Here is a 5,073-nt window from a genome sequence, read left to right on the forward strand (position 1 = left end):
CATTTATTACATATATTTATATATATATTATTTAATTTTTTTTCAGAACTTCTTACATTTCAATCCCTGAAATGGTTGAATATCATAAATGTGCACTAATTTTTCATCCAATATACCCGTAGCTAAGTAAAATCACAGCTTATATCTTTTTAATATCTCAAATATTTCTCCTAGACATCAATGAGATTAAACTGAGACTTTTGCTATAAAGTCCCCTGCTTAGATTTGTCAAGATACCATAGTCTACAATCAAAATTTACATACCCATCATTCACAAAAGAATAATCTCTAAAAAGTAAAGCTTTATAAGCTCTTGATCTGCATGCCGTCACTGAATGCAAATAGACATAAATTGAAAATGATATAAGGCTGATGAAGACTTACCGTGGCCAATCTGCTCTTAGTACTATTCCAACAAGTGGCGTTCTTCAAATGAGGGAACAATATATAATATACAAGACCTCTGGCTAGTGCATCAGTGGCTATTGCTGTCCTTCAGTTGTAAACGTTATTCATTAACATTGTAGCAGAGAAAAGACTGCGTCTTCTCACCCTGATGACAAAGCTGCTTAGTGGCACCACAGAATCAGATCCTAAAACAGTGTTCAGAGAATGGTTTAGAAGAACAACAAGTGTGGGTAGGCAAACAAATGTCACAACACATTATGTCCAGAATAATCCGGCCCATTCACACATTAATTCAGCAACTCCTGAGCAAACTCAAAAGATACAAGATTAATGGAGACTGGAACAGAGCACAGAGAAATAGCATGGAGAGAAGAAATGTTTTCCTATGTTATTCCTATGTAATATATATAAGAATTATGGTTGAAAAAATAAAAATGAAAAGATTTATTTTACCTGATTAGATGAGACCATAAAAGCTATAAGAAACCACAGGACAAAGGTACGGCGTAGCACCATTTCTAGTGAAGTGTTTAGCAGGGCATCTACTTTCTAAGCCAACTATAGAACCATGCATCTTTAGATCCAGATTTTATTTTCTGGCTATTTCTCGGCATCACTCTAGTGAGCTGGACATAATGTAATCTGAGAGATTCCAGGAAGCAAATGAGCATATTAGCTATTCAAGAACCTACCTACCCTCTGCTCGGCTCTACTCTCAATGAGCCCACTTCCCTTGTGGGCCTTCGTAATTAACGAGAGACGGACAAAAGATTTCTCTCCCCTGGGGAGAATCCTTTCCGCTATCAAACAAAAACAATGGAGGAACTTTCTCCTGAGGCTGACAGAAGAGCTTGTGTTTGTCTCTACTTGTTTGGTGTTTGCCATGCTGGACATGCTGTGGAATGAGGGATCAAACTAAAGCCACTAGAGGCCTGAAGATCAACTAATACTAAAATACATTTTTATTAGCAGCAACATATGCTCTATTTTGAATTATACAATTTATAATATAAGAAAAATGTATACTAGAAATGTATATAAATAGACTTGTATAATATTATATACAATGATACAGACTTATACAATAAATATAAAATACAAATAAACTGAAAGCATGTATTATTAAGTATTAAAATTAAATATATACTAAATAACAATATACTGTATGTACATGTACATATTTGTGCAGCCTTTGACATTGTATAAAGTCACAACAGAATGAAATAATATTAGAAAAGAATAGATAATATATCTAAATATGACAATTGTGTATATGGAGAAATGAACAAACAAATACATTTATATATTCTGTGGGGATCTGTGGTTCAGGTATCAATGTGAATTTGGGTGTGTTAGAATAGTACATAAAAATAGATACATCTATCATAAATCTGTTTACTGCACCTTATATTGTAAAACGTGACCTGTTCGTGCCACATGTATTTCAGTACACTAACATGCCACCCTAATATTATCTTCTTAGGTTTTGGTTTATGATTTAGCACAATGATGTGAAATGGCTGAGGCCCAATGATCATAACCGACATGTCTTTAGTGATAGGCACGTTGTGTAATTATGCTGGGAAATGAAATAACATTTAAGTTAGGCGTCATGCCATAACATTCACTGTAATAACAATAAGACTGCAATAAGTTTTGGTTTGATTATTATACATATAACCACTGTCTAGTTAATCATTAATAGATCTAATAGATTTCCATAACACCAAAGTGTTTTGCTAATCATTTATTGCTGTCAACAGTGAAGCCATCTCGCTAACCAAAGGTTATGAAAAGTATGGGCCTGGTTAAGAATATGCACAAAATAAGCAAACAAACATACAGTATGCCAGGCCCAAACAACTTGTTAGACCTGAGTGAACATATACATTCTAGATGGTGTTTTCATATGATTTATAAAAGAGAAAGACCCTCACTAACACACGTTAAGTAACATTGTAACATCTTTTTTTATTAAGAAACAATGTGAGAACTGCGTGATGGTGCATCATCTAGTGCAGGGGTGGGCAAACTTGGCCCTTCCAGGCCACTTTCCTGTCTATAGCCTAGTTCCTCGTCTAGCCAGTAGGGGGAGACAAAGCACATTCTAATCATAGACTAGAATTTACGTAATGTGACCCTGATTAGTTTTTCCATAAGGGATGCAAGAAATCTAATTGATAATGACATATGCCTCCCTCATGATGCAAACAGCTTTAATAATAAAACAGTGCACAGGTGTAATGTCATCATCATCATTATGAAGTAAAAAATAATCAAGTCAGCTATCTATTTTTGTCATTGAGGATGCCCGACGAGGATTTAAGCTTTCATTAGTTTTTATTCAATGCGGAGAACAGGATAATAGGACAGTCTATGCAATGACCTAATCGTAGCCCTGTGATAATTGTTAACCAAGACTTGACATTGGGACCTCATGAGGACAAACTCGTCCAGTGTTTACGGTAGAGCAAGACATCTGTGGCAAGCCATATTAACATTCATTCCTATTCATTCCATAACTAGTATCTTTTTTCGGTATCTGTTTTACCTGGCATGGTTGAATATCATAATATCACATCCACTAATTGTTAATTCAGTGTACCTATATGAAAGTAAAATCACACATAAAATCATAAAATCTTCCAGACAGAAGAGAGATTCAATGTAGAGGAAAGAAGACTAGGCTACTAGCACTTCTTAATTAATATTAACAGTTTGAATCGTGATCTATTTCAGTTTTACTAGTACTTAATTGAAATAGCATCTACTCCAATTGTTTAATTGCCTCATACCTCTGACAAGTCAGAATGGATACTTTATAGTTCATTACAAATTCATAGGCTACTAGTTAACAACTGGAATACAAACTAGTGTCTAATAAAAAAGGCTGTGCTAAATTTCAACTGTTACAAGTAACTAAAGAATAAAAACTAGCTCCTATTTCAGTAGGACTTAACTGCAAATTGTGTGATTTGTTTGATTGTATTTATCACTATGGACGTGACTGGTAGCAAAGGTACAACTTATTGTAGCCAATGAATAAGTAATAGTGACTAATTCAATAGATATGTGTCAATACTGTATAATAGTGGCTAATTAATAGTAATTTGTACTGAAATACTAGTATCCAATCAGTAAGTACGCCTACTAGTGTTTAATAGACAGTTATTGACACTGAAAAAGATACTAGTTGGATAATTGTTATTTACTAACAATTAACAATTATAAGTAGCTATGGAAGCCAGTCCCCGCCACCAGGTAAATAAATTAAAGGTAACTGCAACCTTTCTGACTTTTTTTTTTTTGTACTTTTTTTCTTGCAAATCTCATTTTTTTATCTTAGAATTTTCTCAGATATAAACTCGCAGTTCTGAGAAAAAAAATCAGATTTGCAGATTCTGATTTTTTTAATTTTTATTCTGAGTTTATTTTCTCAGAATTGCAAATTTATATCTCGTAACTTTCTTTTCTTTCTTTTTTTTCATCACATGGCGGAAACAAGTTTCCACAAAGCAGCACACTAGTATCATAAAACAGACACTATGTCTATGGAATAATGTTCAAACGGCTTGCCATAAATCAGCGGCCTCTAAATGCCCCTCATAGGGGTATGTCACAAAAGCACGCAAACAGGCGGCGGGTGATGCTGGGTTCACCCGAGTGCATTGATTTCTCCGAAGTCTAATGCACTCAGAGAGTGGTAGTTTTGCGCGAGATGCGAAGAGTAATGCCATATTCTGCCTTTATTCCTCGAGCTCCAGTTTGTACCTTTTTCCCAATTCAGTGGTGAAATCCACGGAATGTTCCATATACAGGAACAGCGGAGGATCATGCCGCACCGAATATGGCAGAGATGTGCAGGATTACAAGGAGAAATGTCCGCGATTGAGATGCTCACAAATTAACAATCAGGTAACGCACGCGCCTGAGTCTTCGCGTTGATGGCGTGGATTTCTGTGGGTTTTCACGGTCTTGAATGCATCGCACATAGGTATCGGCGTGTTTTTATGCGTTGTCCCCCTAAAGCTTTGAGCCCCTCCTTGTTTTGTTGCTGTAATGCTGTAATGTTTACATTGGATTGGAAGTGCATGGATGGATGGGACGCGGGTTTGCTTGTCTCGCGCTTGCCTCAGATGTGCGTGATCGTGTGCACGCACAGCGCATGTTAAGCTAGAATCTGATTTATTTGAGTTATTTTCCCGTGAGTTAAACATTAGCAAGGAAGGTTACATTGCGGTGGGTTCTCTGCAGTGAAGTCAGTCGAGAGGCCCTTTCAAAATGCTGCAAAAATTATTCCGACCTATGCGTACTCAGACGAATTAAACGCAAAGATTGTTGTAAAGAAAAACAAATGCTACACACAGCCCTCATCGTTCTCATACAGTCTGCTTCATGCGTTGTATGATGCATTTCCTAGAGCAAGTAAAATCCGTATTTTTGTAAGATTTCAGTTCATGAACTTGAAAAGTGCATTAAATAAAGTAGATGTTACTTTGACCGCCCCTCAAGTAAAGACGCTTGTATGTGTTTCTGTCCGCCGGCTCGCCATTTGGCGCAAGGCTTATGTAACAGACTGGGCTGTGTCACACTGTCTCTGATGGAGAGGCGGATGAGAAACGCTAGAGAACACAGTTAGATGCTCTCCAACATGATGTTCATTCC

At 36.4% G+C, this 5,073-nt stretch overlaps 2 protein-coding genes across 3 annotated transcripts in view; one reads left to right on the forward strand and one right to left on the reverse strand.

The window, feature by feature from the left end:
- The window catches only part of LOC107653327 (cadherin-related family member 2-like), an 8,219-nt gene extending 7,067 nt beyond the window's left edge, over positions 1–1,152 (reverse strand). The window contains exons 1-2 of the mRNA XM_016440011.1: positions 862–1,152; positions 385–593 (exon numbers count right to left, since the gene is read on the reverse strand). The gene's annotated coding sequence lies outside the window, so the exon portion shown is untranslated. The remainder of the gene's footprint in view (positions 1–384; positions 594–861) is intronic.
- A 2,891-nt stretch (positions 1,153–4,043) lies between these two features.
- LOC107653329 (RING finger protein 44-like) overlaps positions 4,044–5,073 on the forward strand; it is a 16,439-nt gene continuing 15,409 nt past the window's right edge. Inside the window, exon 1 of one of the 2 annotated variants that reach the window (XM_016440017.1) lies at positions 4,044–4,402. The gene's annotated coding sequence lies outside the window, so the exon portion shown is untranslated. The remainder of the gene's footprint in view (positions 4,403–5,073) is intronic. The other variant, XM_016440016.1, reaches the window with a different exon arrangement.

This window comes from Sinocyclocheilus anshuiensis, unplaced genomic scaffold (genome assembly GCF_001515605.1).
Source record: "Sinocyclocheilus anshuiensis isolate Anshui unplaced genomic scaffold, SAMN03320099.WGS_v1.1 scaffold103, whole genome shotgun sequence".
Taxonomy (NCBI): Eukaryota; Metazoa; Chordata; class Actinopteri; order Cypriniformes; family Cyprinidae; genus Sinocyclocheilus; species Sinocyclocheilus anshuiensis.